Source organism: Balaenoptera physalus, assembly GCF_965194825.1.
Source record: "Balaenoptera physalus genome assembly, chromosome: 15".
Taxonomy (NCBI): domain Eukaryota; kingdom Metazoa; phylum Chordata; class Mammalia; order Artiodactyla; family Balaenopteridae; genus Balaenoptera; species Balaenoptera physalus.
Window position 1 is genome coordinate 33,001,427 of NC_138894.1, and position 22,576 is coordinate 33,024,002.

A 22,576-nucleotide genomic window follows, 5' to 3' on the forward strand; every position below is an offset into this window, starting at 1 on the left:
CAAGAGCACACCAATAGGTACCACATTTTTCACTGCTGTAGCCGAGCATTCCCCCTGTACTACCACACTGTAGCACTCCCTTCCCTCGTCTACTGCTACAGTCTCTTTGGAAGGTGTTTCAGAACTCTTGTTATGAGAGTGCCAGTTGAACTGTCCTCACTTCCGTCATTTATACCAGGATTTAAGACCTTGTGGTCCGAGATCCTGTCCAGAGAGCAAGCAGGCTAAGACTCTGTCTTTGTTTCTATATTTCATCAGAAAGGGCTCTACCCCCTCTCCTAGTTCATGGTGTGAAGTGTTCTTAGCCTCTCGGGAAAGTGGGGAGAATTCAAAGGACTCTCTATGAGAATGCTAGGCTTTGTAAAACATTTCAGTTTTTTAAAAAGAAGACTCATTTTGTATTGGACTTACAACAGTCCTATGAGATACAAAGAGAGCCAAGGATCAGTGACATGAAATGATCACCAGTAAGAATTACAACAGTCACCGCTTACCTCGTAGCATAGGGCACACTGTCCATGATCCTTAAGAAGAGTTAGTAGAAATGCCTTGCCCATCTTGCCCCTGAACCCCTTGAAAGGTACACGACTGCTGTGTTGGTGTTTAGGGGGAGCATCTCACTTACCCGGGACTGACTTCAACCTTGATTCCTCTGTAGTGATGGAGACTTCCCCGCTGATGAAAAATTCCCTGGGATTGCAACCTCCAAGCCAGACCGCTTTCCTATGGAATGACAGAGAACTTCAGAGAACTTGTCAAGATGAAACACCAGTCAGTCTGCGGGAGAAAGGGAAGAAGAGAACGATGGAAATCGTTTCTGGGAAACTATTTTTACATTATGTTTTGTTTGTTCCTGGTAAATAAACTGAAATCTTCTTAACATTCAAACAAAATCTAAACCACTAAATTCAACAACACAGGAGTATAACTTTTGAAAAAAATTTCTTTGGCTGCGCAGCATGTGGGATCTTAGCTCCCCAACCAGGGATTGAACCCACGCCTGCTGCATTGGAAGCGCAGAGTCTTCACCACTGGACCACCAGGGAAGTCCCAGGAATAGAACTTTTAAAGGAGAAGGTATAAACCCCTGGGTTATATGAACTGGAGATTTTTAGTAAGAAGTCAATAGATCTTTTGTTAGGCACATTTTATGTTAGGCTGTCTCCCTGCACAGGACGCAGGCGCCTTGAAAATGGAAATCACATCCCTCTATAGTACGTCCCTCTTCTTTCTGCTTTGCAGTTTGCTGCTCCACTTGTTCAACCCCACCTAGTAATAACCTATACTTCCCTTGTTCCTGTTTTCCCATCTGGAAAACAGACAAAAGGCAACCAAACAACGCAAAGGTCTCAACAAATAAGGGATACCCAAAACCAGAGATGGCCAGAACTTCTGTATCCCTCATGAAACCTAGCCCGGTGTTCAATACTTAGGTATCATTAATACATGCGTGTTGACTGAAACAGTTGAAACGCAATTCTTCCACTTCCCAGTTTAGTTTTAGTCCTCATACAAAACCTGATCATCAAATTCCTTAATGCTAGGAATCACAGTGAAAAATAATTTCTCAACTGACTTCTGTCAGATGAGTGAGAACTAAGGTTAATTCAGTGTATCTGAAGCATAGAAAGTGAGGGCAAACGTGGCACAAGATGGGGCTAGAGAAGCAGAGAGGATTCTAGAGCACGCAGAGTCTTAAAGGCCACCAGTGTGTTTTCTATTCTCAAAACAATGTTTGTGAGCGATGTTTATGAGCAATGTTCCAACTTGCTTTGAAGGTTTCTTGTGTGAAGAATGGATTGGAGGGAAACAAGATATATGGACACTAGTTAGGACCTAATCGCAACAGACAGGCAAGTTCAGTATTAGGATGTTGAGGGAGAGCTGACAGATTCCAAAGAAATTCAGGAGATAAACTGAGGCGGGCTTAATGGGGTATGAGATGGAGGAAAGGAAGGTCTTAGGGAATTAAAGGGTTTACTGCACACATGAGCAGAGTCTCAAAATTAATCATTTGAACGTACAGAGGGGGATCTCCCAAATGACACCGGTTAGGAAGCAACGGTACGCCCTTTAGAATTCCTAGAGACAGCACAAATCAACTGTTTCGATGGAAAATTCGGCGGGACCCTTGATTTCCATGGGAATATAGAGAAAAGAGACACTGATCTGGCTTGCAGGTATTTAGGAAGTTGTTAGCCTGACATCACATACTAGTCTCATGTAAGTAGGCCGTCTGAAGTATGAAGCTTAGGGGAAAAACCTTGAAGAAAACTTAAAAGCTTAAGCCACACCTCTATACTACACCACCTTTCACAGTTTCTTCTCAGATAAGCAGCATCCCCATCAGTGAAGAAACTCACATCTCATAATAGGAACAACAGGCCTAAAAATTAAATGTGTGTCTTTGGAGGTCCCATCTATGCGATATCTTCCTGGTACCAGAGAAGTCCCCAGGAAGATCGATCTTTGCACCCCTGAAAGCTTACCACCAAGGAAAATGACTAGGTCCATAGATTTCCTCCCTCAAACCAGCCTACCTCACACATAAATCACTAGCAACTCAGCCCTTAACTCACATTATCACAGTCACAAGAGTGGTTAGGGAGAAAAGCACTAACCAGGGGAACTAACACAGAGGCAATCCAGGCCAAGCTGGGCTGGTGGCAGATATCTGCTCCTTACGCTCGGGTGCATAATGCGACTCACCACAATGCCTTTTTCACAGACCCTTTTTAAAGTTTCTCCACAAAATCCAACAGCTCAAGTTAGCTCATGACGCTTCAAGGTAAACAATCGTCAAGAGAAAAACATGCAATATGTCTTACAATGTTGGATTCCTTACAAATAGGACAAGGAAATAACCATGTAGACAAAACCAGAGCATTTGAAAACATCTGCGTTCTACAAACATACCAGTGAATGCTATAAATAAGGTAATATGACATAAAACAAAATGAAAACTAGATGTGAGACTGTTCTCTTCAGTGTACAGACTTCATGGCAGTTGCTGCACGATCTAGCTACTTATATCTACAACTCTCTGTTCTGTTAATACAAAATGAGGCCCAAGTGTGTCAACTTGTTTCCCACAGAAACCAAAAAACCTACATGCATCTCTTTTCTCCGGTGCCCTTTCACCTTACCTGCTCCCAGTTCTCCACCAATGTCCTCCTCTTTCTCTAATTATTCTCCTCTTCATTGTGCTTGGCCTTGCACCCAAGCATGCAAGACAGAGAGTCCTAGAGGTCCGAGATTCTAGAGGGGCTGTTTGCAAGGGGGAGGAGATTACGGTAACTGCCACACTGTATATACTTCTGTGCAAAGAAAGAGGGACAGTGTTCAGAATGTCTCTCACATATAAAAAGAGCTGGATGGCAGGATACCTGTGTGGCCCAAGGAACTAGAGCTAGCAAATCATGGGCAAAACAATTGCAACCAAAGGCTGGAAGAGGAAAGGTCTGCAACCAGCTCTGTCTCCTGGCTCTCTGGTATTTGCTGCCAATGGGCAGAGTCTATTTCGTGAAGCATCAAGCACTGAAAAGAAGACTCCTGCTGCTGGAAGTTGACAGGAAGGAACATCCAATGCAAGACCAAGGCTTGTCCTAGAAGCAATGCCCATAATGGAAGAAAAAAAAAAAAAAAGAAAGCGGAAGAGAAATGTTAAGTCGCAAGTCCAACCTGGCCCCCAGCCTAGCCCAGCCCAAGGAAGGTAGGAGTCAAGGAGAAGAGCCTTGGACCACAACATTCTCCACAGGGTACACTCAACAAACTTCACCCTGCTCTTTAACCAAGTTACAACTGTAATAGTTCAAACTACATGGCTCTTTCCTTCCTAAGGATACTAGTTAAATAAGATCTATATAGCTCTAAGTATATGATACATAAAATAGAATACTCTGTAGAATATAAGTAACTGTTAGTTAATTATATTAATGAACGTCTGTAAGAAATGTTGCAATGATTTCCCTAATGGAAGAGCCTGGGGGAGGTAAATCTGTCTTCTAGGATTTCCTCCCCAGAGCTCAGAAATTGAGGGGTTGTTTTAGCTCTCCTACGCTCTCTTCACCCAAGCCCGCCCTCCTGTTGGGGATCGGACCTCCCTATTGGCTAGCTCATACCTTTCAACTGCCTGCTTTGTGACATCACTCTCCTACCAAACCTACTACCACTTGGTAGAGGTCTTGGGGTTTCCGTGGAGCCGTTTGGACCAGTAACCAGTGACCTTTGTACTGGACACGTGCGCCGTTCAGCTGCAGCCACTCAGACATCCTCTAGTGTTGTCTCCTCATCCCTTGTACCTGCAGTTGATGTCTCCTCTTCTCTGACCATGTCAGGTAAGAAAAGAAACTTTGGAAAGTTTTGCGTTCGATTTCTTTTGCCCCTAAATTGAGGAGGAGATTCAAAATAGCGTGGAATAATGAGGGAAAGTATTGAACTACAAGTCTGGAGACCTAATTTCAGTTTTGACTTTGACGTTTACTGTCTGTGTGACTTTGGACAAATCACTGACTGCCTCACAAAGCCTGCTGCTTTCCTTATCTGTTACGTTAGGATACCACATTGGGTTGATCACTCTGATCCCCTTCTTTTCCAATATTGAGCCTTAAAGGGTACCCATGTAGAAAATGAAATCAGAGACTTCTCAAAAGAGTGTTTCAACAGAAACATAGAAAAGCCAGGTGACACAGAAAACTAGCGATATATACCAAGATGTTTCATCTCCAATGGTCTCCCTCCACTAGTATTTCGACTAGTTGAAAAGAGAGAATAGGGAGAGAGGATGGAGAGTACTGGGCTATATAGGGAGGCACAGAGTCAAACGTAAGCAAGTTTAGGATTGTTTTCATTAGCACAGGCCAACAGGAACCAAGAGATGGGAAAAAAATATAAGAATGAAGAGGGAAAGCATAGAGGAGCTCTCAAGAAAGAGGCAGTTTGCCATGGAATGTTGATGGGAGCCAAAGATTTTAAATTAAAGCAGAAACAGCACAGAGGGAAATCTGCTCAGAGCAGGGCAAAACAAAGCTGATGGTAGCAAATCCTTACATTAACAGACTAAGAAGGAAAGTAAGGCCAGAACAGGGGATCACCAGGAAGGGCAGCCTATCAGAAAAGTCATACTCCGTTTTCTTTCTTTTATTGCCTCTCTGAATACAGCTGGCACTTGACAGTTTGGAATAGAAACATTTTAGAAGTATGTTTTAGAAATGATGCTTCCTAGAAACCAGAAACCAAAGTGGTTATCTAGGGGGCTGCTTTTCAGTGTTCTATTCTTTCTAATTTTTAAACTAGGTAGACATTTGACCAATTAAACATTTTAAATGATATCTTCTACATTGAATCAGAAGGACTATTTCCTTTGTGTGATATGTAGCTTCTAAGGCAAGGTTGCTTTTCATTTTTACAGTTATTTCCTTCCTAACACAGAGAGCACATTGATCAACAGCCATCGTTCGCTTGTAGATCTTAGCTACCGGAGAAGAAAAAGAAAAAGTCAAGCCCCACATCTCTAATTCCCCATTTAGGGAATTCCCTGGCGGTCCAGCGCTTTAGGACTCGGTGCTTTCACGGCCAGGGCCACGCGGCGCGGCAAGAGAAAAAAAGAAAACACAAACATCCACATTTATCTAAAACAATGTTGTGGAGTCCTTTGGATTTTCTTACATTTGAAAATCTTTTTTAATTGGATTCTAGGGATGATGGTTTTTTGAGGTCTTGGGATGTCGTCTTCTTGGATGTGGAAGATGATTCTAAGTTCTAGGATAAATACAAAAACCTTCTTGATACTTTTTAAGCTTCCTTTCTGCTTATTATATGAGTTATATTCATGGAAAGATATATTTCTCCTAGGCTTAATACCTGTTACTTGCTGGGTAAAAATATGAATGAGCACAATAATGAAACTCTTTTACACTTACTATTTTGCTGTCTGCTTTGTACCGGTTTTCATTGAAATACTTGTCTATATATGTTGTGGCTACCTATACATTCACATTTGTTGCATTCTGTTGCTTGTTGTGCATTTTTTACTGATTTATCGTCTCTGTCTGTATGCATTGGCTAGGAATTCATTCACCTCTATCACCTCCATCGTGTTTTTTGGTTAATAGTATTCACTAAAATAGAGTGGGCAAAATTCACTTTCATAATATTGCATGTATGGTACAGAATGTCATTTGTTAGTAAATTCATTAGGCTTTGATACTTGCCCACATACCCCAGTTTTCATTAATATCTATGGATTTCTTTTTCGTTACGTAACATGTTTTTCATGATTTTTCTTTGTCTTTCTAGAACTTATTGTATCTTCCTCCATATAAATCATACGCAATAGATCAGCTTATTCATCTATTAATTATTACTGCTATTATTATTGGTGGTGGTGTTATAACCACTTTATAGATGAGTAATCTGAAGTAATCAGATAACTTTTCTCTTTCCAAAAGCACTTAAGAAATCCACTTTCGGGTAATCATTTTGAGGTAGGATGAGAAACCAGGCTTGAAGAGGGCAAAAATGACTCTTTCAGTTCACCAGTTGGACTGAGCTATACGTCAACTCTAGGTAATAGCGTGGGAACTGCACAAGCAAAGGGAGACACTGAAGATGACAATGGTAATGGCCGTACTGTTTTCTAATGGACAAAAAAAATGCTTATATTATAAGTTCTATTTCTCCTGCTTTCTGGCACTATCATGCTCAGAGTGGAGTCCTGGCAAGGAAGTCAGGATACTTAGGTTCTGAAACCTGGTAATGACACTAACATAATGAGAGAACTTGAACAAGTCAACCCGACCTCTCTGAGCCTCAGTTTCCTTACTCGTGAAATGAGACTGAAAAAAGAGAAAGTTCTCTAAGGGCCTCCTAGTTCTAAAATGCTTCCAGTCTAGGAAATAGCATAGAAGTCAATACGAGTGCAGGCTGAAGGGAAAGACAGGGCAGGGAGAAGGTTGCTTCCAGCCTAGAGAACAATGTCTGAACCATACCACTTGGCTCTTCTGCCCATCTGTGCCCAAGATGGGAGCACAGGCAGTTAATACAGAAGAGTGGAAAACTGCTCAGTCCTTACAGCCATCATTAACTGTCTGATTTTGGGTTTCTCAGGAAGGGTCGATAGTAGAGGTGTCCTGAGAGCAAGAACCTTAAGATAATGCTGTTCCTCAAACGTAGTGAGAATTTCTCAACCTCCCTGAGTTTTTCATGACCCTCTTGTTCTTACAGAAAATTTCCAAAATCCATCTCTACTTGGAACTCTAAATTCTCTGCAGCATTCTCTCCCTGTGGTGAGCAATGCAACTTCCCTAACACGAAGTGTCTGCAACTTCTCCAGAGTCTCTGCCCCTGCCGTCAGTTCGGCATCGGCTACCGGTACCTCTTTCCAGACACTCATGGGTAGTGCCTACCTTTACCAACATTCCAGCACGACTATGTTATCTGGAGTTACTGACCACAGCCAGATCTCCACTTCAGCTCCTTCCTATCCAGGTGTTCTTGAGTGGGACATCACAGGAAGCACTGAAAAGAATTCCTCTTCACTCGGAGACTTTACTCTGGCACTCACTGACCGGCACCCAGCTGCTTCCTCCATGTTTATGGCAGCCCAGTATGATAAAACTTCAGACGCCAATAACATGGTCCCTCTATATCCATCACTTTCTGCCAGGCTTGCTCAGGGAGCACCATCTCAGATTCCAAATCAGGGGCATAGCCGCCTGTCACTTCCCTACCAGGAAGGAAGCCAGGTATATTACTATAACCAAGGCACACTGGGGTCTTCACTGTATGGAGAACTTGGCTCCTGCCCGCAATCCTATGGCTCCGCGTCATACACAGGAAGTAGGGCCTCTGCGCAACCAGAAATGGGAATGGGACTGAAGGAGATTCAGCCCACAAATATCCGACCACCAGCTTCCACCTCTGCAATCTGCCACCCTGTGTCTGCTCAACGCATCACAGAAACAAGTTTTCAAGGTGAGTATACAAACGGCAGAGAAAGCTGAAGAATGAGGTCGGCATTCACAAATGGGGTCAAATCGACAGCTGGGAAAGGGTGTAGAGACAGGTAGAATTTAGATCCTGAGCCTTTAGTAACCACTACCTTCGCTCAGTGCCCTCTGTTTTTAGACTCTATATAAGAACACCTAGGGCTTCCCTGGTGGCGCCGTGGTTAAGAATCCGCCTGCCAATGCAATGCGGGGGACACGGGTTCGAGCCCTGGTCTGGGAAGATCCCACATGCCGTGGAGCAACTAAGCCCATGTGCCACAACGACTGAGCCTGCATTCTAGAGCCCGTGAGCCGCAACTACCGAAGCCCACGCGCCTAGAGCGCATGCTCCGCAACAAGAGAAGCCCGCACAGCGCAACCAAGAGTAGACCCCGCTAGCCGCAACTAGAGAAAGCCCGTGCACAGCAATGAAGACCCTGTGCAGCCAAAAAAATAAATACGTAGAATAAATAAGTTCAAACAATCAATCAATAAATAAACGTAAATTAAAAAAAACAAAAAAACAAAAAGAACACCTAATGCAGGTGGGAAGGTGGCAGGGACACTGTAAAGGTCATCTATGCTACATGTACAAGAACCCCGAGAGCACACCAATAGGTACCACATTTTTCACTGCTGTAGCCGAGCATTCCCCCTGTACTACCACACTGTAGCACTCCCTTCCCTCGTCTACTGCTACAGTCTCTTTGGAAGGTGTCTCAGAACTCTTGTTATGAGAGTGCCAGTTGAAGTGTCCTCACTTCCGTCATTTATACCAGGATTTAAGACCTTGTGGTCCGAGATCCTGTCCAGAGAGCAAGCAGGCTAAGACTCTGTCTTTGTTTCTGTATTTCATCAGAAAGGGCTCTACCCCCTCTCCTAGTTCATGGTGTGAAGTGTTCTTAGCCTCTCGGGAAAGTGGGGAGAATTGAAAGGACTCTATATGAGAATGCTAGGCTTTGTAAAACATTTCAGTTGTTTAAAAAGAAGACTCATTTTGTATTGGACTTACAACAGTCCTATGAGATACAAAGAGAGCCAAGGATCAGTGACATGAAATGATCACCAGTTAAGCATTACAACAGTCACCGCTTACCTCGTAGCATAGGGCACTGTCCATGATCCTTAAGAAGAGTTAGTAGAAATGCCTTGCCCATCTTGCCCCTGAACCCCTTGAAAGGTACATGACTGCTGTGTTGGTGTTTAGGGGGAGCATCTCATTTACCAGGGACTGACTTCTCCCTTGATCCCTTTGTAGTGATGGAGACTTCCCTGGTGATGAAAAATTCCCTGGGATTGCAACCTCCAAGCCAGACGTTTTGTGTGACACAAACTCAAGAACTCCCCAAGTCCTGCAGTAGCAGAAACAGTCACATACTTGAGAGTAACCCACCATCTGAACTTGGGGACATTTCAGTGACAGCTCCAGTCCAGAGTGCCAGGCGTCTCCTGGCCCTGCCTCCAGCTCCAAGCCAGGGACAAACAGAGAGTAAGAACGTGGAGGATATCAAAACCAAGCTGTCAAAGCCTCTGGAGGCCTACCAGATCCCAATAGAAAACCAAGATCCTCCACTACTCCCTTTGGGAATCCCTGATATTCCCCAGCCGCTGGCCTGCACCGATCCCCTCAGCCAAGAGGAGCAGCCTGGTTCTGAAAATGCTGATCTGGGAGAGAACAGCCTGAGTCGTCAGGACCTAGGGACACTTGAAAATGGGACTGAACCTAGCAGTGGTCTTGCAGACATTACTACACTGGCGGAGGATATTCACCTTCCCCAGCTCTTTAATTCTTGGAAAGATCTTGATCGATCCCAAGGTCCCAACGTGATCAAAGCTGAAGACACCAGAGCCATTAAGGTGAATCAGGTGCAGGAAAAGCCAAGTGTCGTAAAGGTTCCCTCTGATCAACCCAGGAAGAACAAACAGAAAGCCTCTGAGCCTATCGGTGGTGCTCCCAAGGCCAAAATCCAGCCAAAGGATCCAGAGTGCCTGTTAGGGGGAGAAGCGGTTATATGCACTGCTGCAGTCAGTGACAGGGCTCCTGCGAACACGGCCAAGCACTCTCAAGGCAAACCTCAGAAAGCTGCATCCGGAAAGATCAGCAAAACTGAGAGCCATGGGCAGGAAAAGACCAAAAGGACCAGAGGAAGAAACAAGGCTGAAGAGAACAAGCAGTCAGGGAACAAAGTCAAGGCAGAAGACAAGCCAGCAATCCCCAACACGAAGCGAAAGGAACACCAAACTGAGCTTCGCCAAGAGAGCTTTCAAAAGCCTCGAACCTCCCTTGGCGTGCGCATGCTGGAGTCTGTGAAGGTTCTTCATGCGCTGGGGAAGAAGAATGAGACGAAAACTGGGCTCTCTTCCTGTCGGCTCTTGGGAAATTCAAGCAACCCCAAAGACCCCCAGCCACCCCCAGCGATCCAGCCACGGCGGCATACCCCACGTGAGGGTAAGAGGCCTGAGAAAACGCAAGTCCAAGCCCAGAAAGCAGACAGCAGTGCTGAAACAGAGTGTCCATCTCCATCCCAGTGTGAGCGGCCTCCTCCTGGGAAGGTCAAGTTGATACCTCTGCCTTTTTCTGCCTGGGACAAGCCTCAAGCTCGACCCGCTCCTCGGAGGCCACAGTCTCTGGCCTCACATCGGCCTGCTGTGGCTTACCGTGCCCAGCCTGGTTCTACTGACTCAGCTCAACCTGCTGCAGTCAATTCATCCCAGCCAGCTCCTGCCTCTTTGCCAGGTCCCGCCAAACCAGCTCAGCCAACTGTGGCCAACCCAACCCAACCGGCTTGGACCAACCATACCCAGCCTCGTGTCCCTCAGCCTGCTGCTCCTAGGCCTGCACCCTACAAAACTTCATCTGGCGCTTCTCTCCAGCGCGAGCCTGTTCCCCCTGCTGTGACTAAGCGCCAGTCCCCACCCAAGCTCCAAACCCAACTTCTACTCCAAGACTTCAGCAAGCAACGAGTTCCATGGAGGGAACCCAACGTGCCTGAGCCAGTCATGTCAAAGCCCATCGAACAAGAGCAGAGGCCAGAGCGAGAGGCCATGAAGAGGCGGGCTCAACAACAACGGGAGAATGCTGCCAGATACACCTCTTCGGGGAAGCTGCAATTTTTCACCCAGAGGGACAAAGAAATGGAAATTGCTGACTACTACGGATACGTCAGGTGACAGCTGCTAGGATTCTTGCTGCCACCTTGGCTACCAGCGGTTCTTCCATACATAGGTAAGATAGGTATAGAACCGAATAAGTAAATGGAATAGAATTAATAGATGAGTAATAAACCTTTCGAATTTTGAGATGCTGCTAACTGGGGCGTGAGAAAGGAAGGCCTGAAAGTTGGATGGGAGAATGAAGGAAAGGGGTAAAAACTGAGGAAAGAGGAAGGAACTTGGCCCAGGGCTAGGAAGGCCAAAAGAGACGTATGGATTTAGGAAAGGAAGCAGGAGTGAGGATGAAATGGCAGAAGTAAAAAGCAGGGTCAGGGGTCTGGGTTGAAAGAACACAATTGGAGTAGAGTTGAAGGTGACAGGAGATGAGTCTAGGTTTACTAGGAGAAACAGAAACAAAGTCTCTCGGGGAGGTTGGCCTTAAGTCTCACAACCACCAGATAGGTATTTCAGAAAACAAGAGGTTCACGACACATCTCTGAAAGGTTTGAGTTGCCTTATTCAGGTGTGATTATAGTGGGGGAATAGGCAAATCTACCAGAGAAGTGGCTAGGGCTCAGAGTCCTCCTAGGGGCAGCTGACGACAGGGCCAGAGCCAAGGGAACTGCTGTATCAGGAGGCCCACGAACAAATCAGGGGCATAGCCGCCTGTCACTTCCCTACCAGGAAGGAAGCCAGGTATATTACTATAACCAAGGCACACTGGGGTCTTCACTGTATGGAGAACTTGGCTCCTGCCCGCAATCCTATGGCTCCGCGTCATACACAGGAAGTAGGGCCTCTGCGCAACCAGAAATGGGAATGGGACTGAAGGAGATTCAGCCCACAAATATCCGACCACCAGCTTCCACCTCTGCAATCTGCCACCCTGTGTCTGCTCAACGCATCACAGAAACAAGTTTTCAAGGTGAGTATACAAACGGCAGAGAAAGTTGAAGAATGAGGTCGGCATTCACAAACGGGGTCAAATCGACAGCTGGGAAGGGGTGTAGAGACAGGTAGAATTTAGATCCTGAGCCTTTAATAACCACTACCTTCTCTCAGTGCTCTCTGTTTTTAGACTCTATATAAGAACAGCTAGGGCTTCCCTGGTGGCGCCTGCCAATGCAGGGGACACGGCTTCGAGCCCCGGTCTGCGAAGATCCCACATGCCGTGCAGCAACTAAGCGCATGTGCCACAACGACTGAGCCAGCATTCCAGAGCCCGTGAGCCGCAACTACCGAAGCCCACGCGCCTACAGCCCATGCTCCGCAACAAGAGAGGCCACCGCGATGAGAAGCCCGCACACCGCAACCAAGAGTAGACCCCGCTAGCCGCAACTAGAGAAAGCCCGTGCACACCAATGAGGACCCAGTGCAGCCAAAAAAATAAATACGTAGAATAAATAAGTTCAATCAATCAATCAATCAATAAACGTAAATTAAAAAAAAAAAACAAACAAAAAAACAGAACACCTAATGCAGGTGGGAAGGTGGGAGGGACACTGTAAAGGTCATCTATGCTACATGTACAAGAACCCCAAGAGCACACCAATAGGTACCACATTTTTCACTGCTGTAGCCGAGCATTCCCCCTGTACTACCACACTGTAGCACTCCCTTCCCTCGTCTACTGCTACAGTCTCTTTGGAAGGTGTTTCAGAACTCTTGTTATGAGAGTGCCAGTTGAACTGTCCTCACTTCCGTCATTTATACCAGGATTTAAGACCTTGTGGTCCGAGATCCTGTCCAGAGAGCAAGCAGGCTAAGACTCTGTCTTTGTTTCTATATTTCATCAGAAAGGGCTCTACCCCCTCTCCTAGTTCATGGTGTGAAGTGTTCTTAGCCTCTCGGGAAAGTGGGGAGAATTCAAAGGACTCTCTATGAGAATGCTAGGCTTTGTAAAACATTTCAGTTTTTTAAAAAGAAGACTCATTTTGTATTGGACTTACAACAGTCCTATGAGATACAAAGAGAGCCAAGGATCAGTGACATGAAATGATCACCAGTAAGAATTACAACAGTCACCGCTTACCTCGTAGCATAGGGCACACTGTCCATGATCCTTAAGAAGAGTTAGTAGAAATGCCTTGCCCATCTTGCCCCTGAACCCCTTGAAAGGTACACGACTGCTGTGTTGGTGTTTAGGGGGAGCATCTCACTTACCCGGGACTGACTTCTCCCTTGATTCCTCTGTAGTGATGGAGACTTCCCCGCTGATGAAAAATTCCCTGGGATTGCAACCTCCAAGCCAGACCGCTTTCCTATGGAATGACAGAGAACTTCAGAGAACTTGTCAAGATGAAACACCAGTCAGTCTGCGGGAGAAAGGGAAGAAGAGAACGATGGAAATCGTTTCTGGGAAACTATTTTTACATTATGTTTTGTTTGTTCCTGGTAAATAAACTGAAATCTTCTTAACATTCAAACAAAATCTAAACCACTAAATTCAACAACACAGGAGTATAACTTTTGAAAAAAATTTCTTTGGCTGCGCAGCATGTGGGATCTTAGCTCCCCAACCAGGGATTGAACCCACGCCTGCTGCATTGGAAGCGCAGAGTCTTCACCACTGGACCACCAGGGAAGTCCCAGGAATAGAACTTTTAAAGGAGAAGGTATAAACCCCTGGGTTATATGAACTGGAGATTTTTAGTAAGAAGTCAATAGATCTTTTGTTAGGCACATTTTATGTTAGGCTGTCTCCCTGCACAGGACGCAGGCGCCTTGAAAATGGAAATCACATCCCTCTATAGTACGTCCCTCTTCTTTCTGCTTTGCAGTTTGCTGCTCCACTTGTTCAACCCCACCTAGTAATAACCTATACTTCCCTTGTTCCTGTTTTCCCATCTGGAAAACAGACAAAAGGCAACCAAACAACGCAAAGGTCTCAACAAATAAGGGATACCCAAAACCAGAGATGGCCAGAACTTCTGTATCCCTCATGAAACCTAGCCCGGTGTTCAATACTTAGGTATCATTAATACATGCGTGTTGACTGAAACAGTTGAAACGCAATTCTTCCACTTCCCAGTTTAGTTTTAGTCCTCATACAAAACCTGATCATCAAATTCCTTAATGCTAGGAATCACAGTGAAAAATAATTTCTCAACTGACTTCTGTCAGATGAGTGAGAACTAAGGTTAATTCAGTGTATCTGAAGCATAGAAAGTGAGGGCAAACGTGGCACAAGATGGGGCTAGAGAAGCAGAGAGGATTCTAGAGCACGCAGAGTCTTAAAGGCCACCAGTGTGTTTTCTATTCTCAAAACAATGTTTGTGAGCGATGTTTATGAGCAATGTTCCAACTTGCTTTGAAGGTTTCTTGTGTGAAGAATGGATTGGAGGGAAACAAGATATATGGACACTAGTTAGGACCTAATCGCAACAGACAGGCAAGTTCAGTATTAGGATGTTGAGGGAGAGCTGACAGATTCCAAAGAAATTCAGGAGATAAACTGAGGCGGGCTTAATGGGGTATGAGATGGAGGAAAGGAAGGTCTTAGGGAATTAAAGGGTTTACTGCACACATGAGCAGAGTCTCAAAATTAATCATTTGAACGTACAGAGGGGGATCTCCCAAATGACACCGGTTAGGAAGCAACGGTACGCCCTTTAGAATTCCTAGAGACAGCACAAATCAACTGTTTCGATGGAAAATTCGGCGGGACCCTTGATTTCCATGGGAATATAGAGAAAAGAGACACTGATCTGGCTTGCAGGTATTTAGGAAGTTGTTAGCCTGACATCACATACTAGTCTCATGTAAGTAGGCCGTCTGAAGTATGAAGCTTAGGGGAAAAACCTTGAAGAAAACTTAAAAGCTTAAGCCACACCTCTATACTACACCACCTTTCACAGTTTCTTCTCAGATAAGCAGCATCCCCATCAGTGAAGAAACTCACATCTCATAATAGGAACAACAGGCCTAAAAATTAAATGTGTGTCTTTGGAGGTCCCATCTATGCGATATCTTCCTGGTACCAGAGAAGTCCCCAGGAAGATCGATCTTTGCACCCCTGAAAGCTTACCACCAAGGAAAATGACTAGGTCCATAGATTTCCTCCCTCAAACCAGCCTACCTCACACATAAATCACTAGCAACTCAGCCCTTAACTCACATTATCACAGTCACAAGAGTGGTTAGGGAGAAAAGCACTAACCAGGGGAACTAACACAGAGGCAATCCAGGCCAAGCTGGGCTGGTGGCAGATATCTGCTCCTTACGCTCGGGTGCATAATGCGACTCACCACAATGCCTTTTTCACAGACCCTTTTTAAAGTTTCTCCACAAAATCCAACAGCTCAAGTTAGCTCATGACGCTTCAAGGTAAACAATCGTCAAGAGAAAAACATGCAATATGTCTTACAATGTTGGATTCCTTACAAATAGGACAAGGAAATAACCATGTAGACAAAACCAGAGCATTTGAAAACATCTGCGTTCTACAAACATACCAGTGAATGCTATAAATAAGGTAATATGACATAAAACAAAATGAAAACTAGATGTGAGACTGTTCTCTTCAGTGTACAGACTTCATGGCAGTTGCTGCACGATCTAGCTACTTATATCTACAACTCTCTGTTCTGTTAATACAAAATGAGGCCCAAGTGTGTCAACTTGTTTCCCACAGAAACCAAAAAACCTACATGCATCTCTTTTCTCCGGTGCCCTTTCACCTTACCTGCTCCCAGTTCTCCACCAATGTCCTCCTCTTTCTCTAATTATTCTCCTCTTCATTGTGCTTGGCCTTGCACCCAAGCATGCAAGACAGAGAGTCCTAGAGGTCCGAGATTCTAGAGGGGCTGTTTGCAAGGGGGAGGAGATTACGGTAACTGCCACACTGTATATACTTCTGTGCAAAGAAAGAGGGACAGTGTTCAGAATGTCTCTCACATATAAAAAGAGCTGGATGGCAGGATACCTGTGTGGCCCAAGGAACTAGAGCTAGCAAATCATGGGCAAAACAATTGCAACCAAAGGCTGGAAGAGGAAAGGTCTGCAACCAGCTCTGTCTCCTGGCTCTCTGGTATTTGCTGCCAATGGGCAGAGTCTATTTCGTGAAGCATCAAGCACTGAAAAGAAGACTCCTGCTGCTGGAAGTTGACAGGAAGGAACATCCAATGCAAGACCAAGGCTTGTCCTAGAAGCAATGCCCATAATGGAAGAAAAAAAAAAAAAAAGAAAGCGGAAGAGAAATGTTAAGTCGCAAGTCCAACCTGGCCCCCAGCCTAGCCCAGCCCAAGGAAGGTAGGAGTCAAGGAGAAGAGCCTTGGACCACAACATTCTCCACAGGGTACACTCAACAAACTTCACCCTGCTCTTTAACCAAGTTACAACTGTAATAGTTCAAACTACATGGCTCTTTCCTTCCTAAGGATACTAGTTAAATAAGATCTATATAGCTCTAAGTATATGATACATAAAATAGAATACTCTGTAGAATATAAGTAACTGTTAGTTAATTATATTAATGAACGTCTGTAAGAAATGTTGCAATGATTTCCCTAATGGAAGAGCCTGGGGGAGGTAAATCTGTCTTCTAGGATTTCCTCCCCAGAGCTCAGAAATTGAGGGGTTGTTTTAGCTCTCCTACGCTCTCTTCACCCAAGCCCGCCCTCCTGTTGGGGATCGGACCTCCCTATTGGCTAGCTCATACCTTTCAACTGCCTGCTTTGTGACATCACTCTCCTACCAAACCTACTACCACTTGGTAGAGGTCTTGGGGTTTCCGTGGAGCCGTTTGGACCAGTAACCAGTGACCTTTGTACTGGACACGTGCGCCGTTCAGCTGCAGCCACTCAGACATCCTCTAGTGTTGTCTCCTCATCCCTTGTACCTGCAGTTGATGTCTCCTCTTCTCTGACCATGTCAGGTAAGAAAAGAAACTTTGGAAAGTTTTGCGTTCGATTTCTTTTGCCCCTAAATTGAGGAGGAGATTCAAAATAGCGTGGAATAATGAGGGAAAGTATTGAACTACAAGTCTGGAGACCTAATTTCAGTTTTGACTTTGACGTTTACTGTCTGTGTGACTTTGGACAAATCACTGACTGCCTCACAAAGCCTGCTGCTTTCCTTATCTGTTACGTTAGGATACCACATTGGGTTGATCACTCTGATCCCCTTCTTTTCCAATATTGAGCCTTAAAGGGTACCCATGTAGAAAATGAAATCAGAGACTTCTCAAAAGAGTGTTTCAACAGAAACATAGAAAAGCCAGGTGACACAGAAAACTAGCGATATATACCAAGATGTTTCATCTCCAATGGTCTCCCTCCACTAGTATTTCGACTAGTTGAAAAGAGAGAATAGGGAGAGAGGATGGAGAGTACTGGGCTATATAGGGAGGCACAGAGTCAAACGTAAGCAAGTTTAGGATTGTTTTCATTAGCACAGGCCAACAGGAACCAAGAGATGGGAAAAAAATATAAGAATGAAGAGGGAAAGCATAGAGGAGCTCTCAAGAAAGAGGCAGTTTGCCATGGAATGTTGATGGGAGCCAAAGATTTTAAATTAAAGCAGAAACAGCACAGAGGGAAATCTGCTCAGAGCAGGGCAAAACAAAGCTGATGGTAGCAAATCCTTACATTAACAGACTAAGAAGGAAAGTAAGGCCAGAACAGGGGATCACCAGGAAGGGCAGCCTATCAGAAAAGTCATACTCCGTTTTCTTTCTTTTATTGCCTCTCTGAATACAGCTGGCACTTGACAGTTTGGAATAGAAACATTTTAGAAGTATGTTTTAGAAATGATGCTTCCTAGAAACCAGAAACCAAAGTGGTTATCTAGGGGGCTGCTTTTCAGTGTTCTATTCTTTCTAATTTTTAAACTAGGTAGACATTTGACCAATTAAACATTTTAAATGATATCTTCTACATTGAATCAGAAGGACTATTTCCTTTGTGTGATATGTAGCTTCTAAGGCAAGGTTGCTTTTCATTTTTACAGTTATTTCCTTCCTAACACAGAGAGCACATTGATCAACAGCCATCGTTCGCTTGTAGATCTTAGCTACCGGAGAAGAAAAAGAAAAAGTCAAGCCCCACATCTCTAATTCCCCATTTAGGGAATTCCCTGGCGGTCCAGCGCTTTAGGACTCGGTGCTTTCACGGCCAGGGCCACGCGGCGCGGCAAGAGAAAAAAAGAAAACACAAACATCCACATTTATCTAAAACAATGTTGTGGAGTCCTTTGGATTTTCTTACATTTGAAAATCTTTTTTAATTGGATTCTAGGGATGATGGTTTTTTGAGGTCTTGGGATGTCGTCTTCTTGGATGTGGAAGATGATTCTAAGTTCTAGGATAAATACAAAAACCTTCTTGATACTTTTTAAGCTTCCTTTCTGCTTATTATATGAGTTATATTCATGGAAAGATATATTTCTCCTAGGCTTAATACCTGTTACTTGCTGGGTAAAAATATGAATGAGCACAATAATGAAACTCTTTTACACTTACTATTTTGCTGTCTGCTTTGTACCGGTTTTCATTGAAATACTTGTCTATATATGTTGTGGCTACCTATACATTCACATTTGTTGCATTCTGTTGCTTGTTGTGCATTTTTTACTGATTTATCGTCTCTGTCTGTATGCATTGGCTAGGAATTCATTCACCTCTATCACCTCCATCGTGTTTTTTGGTTAATAGTATTCACTAAAATAGAGTGGGCAAAATTCACTTTCATAATATTGCATGTATGGTACAGAATGTCATTTGTTAGTAAATTCATTAGGCTTTGATACTTGCCCACATACCCCAGTTTTCATTAATATCTATGGATTTCTTTTTCGTTACGTAACATGTTTTTCATGATTTTTCTTTGTCTTTCTAGAACTTATTGTATCTTCCTCCATATAAATCATACGCAATAGATCAGCTTATTCATCTATTAATTATTACTGCTATTATTATTGGTGGTGGTGTTATAACCACTTTATAGATGAGTAATCTGAAGTAATCAGATAACTTTTCTCTTTCCAAAAGCACTTAAGAAATCCACTTTCGGGTAATCATTTTGAGGTAGGATGAGAAACCAGGCTTGAAGAGGGCAAAAATGACTCTTTCAGTTCACCAGTTGGACTGAGCTATACGTCAACTCTAGGTAATAGCGTGGGAACTGCACAAGCAAAGGGAGACACTGAAGATGACAATGGTAATGGCCGTACTGTTTTCTAATGGACAAAAAAAATGCTTATATTATAAGTTCTATTTCTCCTGCTTTCTGGCACTATCATGCTCAGAGTGGAGTCCTGGCAAGGAAGTCAGGATACTTAGGTTCTGAAACCTGGTAATGACACTAACATAATGAGAGAACTTGAACAAGTCAACCCGACCTCTCTGAGCCTCAGTTTCCTTACTCGTGAAATGAGACTGAAAAAAGAGAAAGTTCTCTAAGGGCCTCCTAGTTCTAAAATGCTTCCAGTCTAGGAAATAGCATAGAAGTCAATACGAGTGCAGGCTGAAGGGAAAGACAGGGCAGGGAGAAGGTTGCTTCCAGCCTAGAGAACAATGTCTGAACCATACCACTTGGCTCTTCTGCCCATCTGTGCCCAAGATGGGAGCACAGGCAGTTAATACAGAAGAGTGGAAAACTGCTCAGTCCTTACAGCCATCATTAACTGTCTGATTTTGGGTTTCTCAGGAAGGGTCGATAGTAGAGGTGTCCTGAGAGCAAGAACCTTAAGATAATGCTGTTCCTCAAACGTAGTGAGAATTTCTCAACCTCCCTGAGTTTTTCATGACCCTCTTGTTCTTACAGAAAATTTCCAAAATCCATCTCTACTTGGAACTCTAAATTCTCTGCAGCATTCTCTCCCTGTGGTGAGCAATGCAACTTCCCTAACACGAAGTGTCTGCAACTTCTCCAGAGTCTCTGCCCCTGCCGTCAGTTCGGCATCGGCTACCGGTACCTCTTTCCAGACACTCATGGGTAGTGCCTACCTTTACCAACATTCCAGCACGACTATGTTATCTGGAGTTACTGACCACAGCCAGATCTCCACTTCAGCTCCTTCCTATCCAGGTGTTCTTGAGTGGGACATCACAGGAAGCACTGAAAAGAATTCCTCTTCACTCGGAGACTTTACTCTGGCACTCACTGACCGGCACCCAGCTGCTTCCTCCATGTTTATGGCAGCCCAGTATGATAAAACTTCAGACGCCAATAACATGGTCCCTCTATATCCATCACTTTCTGCCAGGCTTGCTCAGGGAGCACCATCTCAGATTCCAAATCAGGGGCATAGCCGCCTGTCACTTCCCTACCAGGAAGGAAGCCAGGTATATTACTATAACCAAGGCACACTGGGGTCTTCACTGTATGGAGAACTTGGCTCCTGCCCGCAATCCTATGGCTCCGCGTCATACACAGGAAGTAGGGCCTCTGCGCAACCAGAAATGGGAATGGGACTGAAGGAGATTCAGCCCACAAATATCCGACCACCAGCTTCCACCTCTGCAATCTGCCACCCTGTGTCTGCTCAACGCATCACAGAAACAAGTTTTCAAGGTGAGTATACAAACGGCAGAGAAAGCTGAAGAATGAGGTCGGCATTCACAAATGGGGTCAAATCGACAGCTGGGAAGGGGTGTAGAGACAGGTAGAATTTAGATCCTGAGCCTTTAGTAACCACTACCTTCGCTCAGTGCCCTCTGTTTTTAGACTCTATATAAGAACACCTAGGGCTTCCCTGGTGGCGCCGTGGTTAAGAATCCGCCTGCCAATGCAATGCGGGGGACACGGGTTCGAGCCCTGGTCTGGGAAGATCCCACATGCCGTGGAGCAACTAAGCCCATGTGCCACAACGACTGAGCCTGCATTCTAGAGCCCGTGAGCCGCAACTACCGAAGCCCACGCGCCTAGAGCGCATGCTCCGCAACAAGAGAAGCCCGCACAGCGCAACCAAGAGTAGACCCCGCTAGCCGCAACTAGAGAAAGCCCGTGCACAGCAATGAAGACCCTGTGCAGCCAAAAAAATAAATACGTAGAATAAATAAGTTCAAACAATCAATCAATAAATAAACGTAAATTAAAAAAAACAAAAAAACAAAAAGAACACCTAATGCAGGTGGGAAGGTGGCAGGGACACTGTAAAGGTCATCTATGCTACATGTACAAGAACCCCGAGAGCACACCAATAGGTACCACATTTTTCACTGCTGTAGCCGAGCATTCCCCCTGTACTACCACACTGTAGCACTCCCTTCCCTCGTCTACTGCTACAGTCTCTTTGGAAGGTGTCTCAGAACTCTTGTTATGAGAGTGCCAGTTGAAGTGTCCTCACTTCCGTCATTTATACCAGGATTTAAGACCTTGTGGTCCGAGATCCTGTCCAGAGAGCAAGCAGGCTAAGACTCTGTCTTTGTTTCTGTATTTCATCAGAAAGGGCTCTACCCCCTCTCCTAGTTCATGGTGTGAAGTGTTCTTAGCCTCTCGGGAAAGTGGGGAGAATTGAAAGGACTCTATATGAGAATGCTAGGCTTTGTAAAACATTTCAGTTGTTTAAAAAGAAGACTCATTTTGTATTGGACTTACAACAGTCCTATGAGATACAAAGAGAGCCAAGGATCAGTGACATGAAATGATCACCAGTTAAGCATTACAACAGTCACCGCTTACCTCGTAGCATAGGGCACTGTCCATGATCCTTAAGAAGAGTTAGTAGAAATGCCTTGCCCATCTTGCCCCTGAACCCCTTGAAAGGTACATGACTGCTGTGTTGGTGTTTAGGGGGAGCATCTCATTTACCAGGGACTGACTTCTCCCTTGATCCCTTTGTAGTGATGGAGACTTCCCTGGTGATGAAAAATTCCCTGGGATTGCAACCTCCAAGCCAGACGTTTTGTGTGACACAAACTCAAGAACTCCCCAAGTCCTGCAGTAGCAGAAACAGTCACATACTTGAGAGTAACCCACCATCTGAACTTGGGGACATTTCAGTGACAGCTCCAGTCCAGAGTGCCAGGCGTCTCCTGGCCCTGCCTCCAGCTCCAAGCCAGGGACAAACAGAGAGTAAGAACGTGGAGGATATCAAAACCAAGCTGTCAAAGCCTCTGGAGGCCTACCAGATCCCAATAGAAAACCAAGATCCTCCACTACTCCCTTTGGGAATCCCTGATATTCCCCAGCCGCTGGCCTGCACCGATCCCCTCAGCCAAGAGGAGCAGCCTGGTTCTGAAAATGCTGATCTGGGAGAGAACAGCCTGAGTCGTCAGGACCTAGGGACACTTGAAAATGGGACTGAACCTAGCAGTGGTCTTGCAGACATTACTACACTGGCGGAGGATATTCACCTTCCCCAGCTCTTTAATTCTTGGAAAGATCTTGATCGATCCCAAGGTCCCAACGTGATCAAAGCTGAAGACACCAGAGCCATTAAGGTGAATCAGGTGCAGGAAAAGCCAAGTGTCGTAAAGGTTCCCTCTGATCAAC

General features: G+C 44.8%; 1 long non-coding RNA gene and 1 pseudogene across 9 annotated transcripts in view; one reads left to right on the top strand and one right to left on the bottom strand.

The window, feature by feature from the left end:
* The window catches only part of LOC309643390, a 2,123,356-nt gene that overhangs the window by 319,741 nt on the left and 1,781,039 nt on the right, over positions 1-22,576 (bottom strand). The gene's annotated exons all lie outside the window — the stretch shown is intronic.
* Positions 4,298-11,159, top strand: LOC309643461 (uncharacterized protein C2orf78 pseudogene; annotated as a pseudogene). The gene is made up of 3 exons: positions 4,298-4,337; positions 7,225-7,974; positions 9,247-11,159. The product of its transcript is annotated as an uncharacterized protein C2orf78 pseudogene (transcript).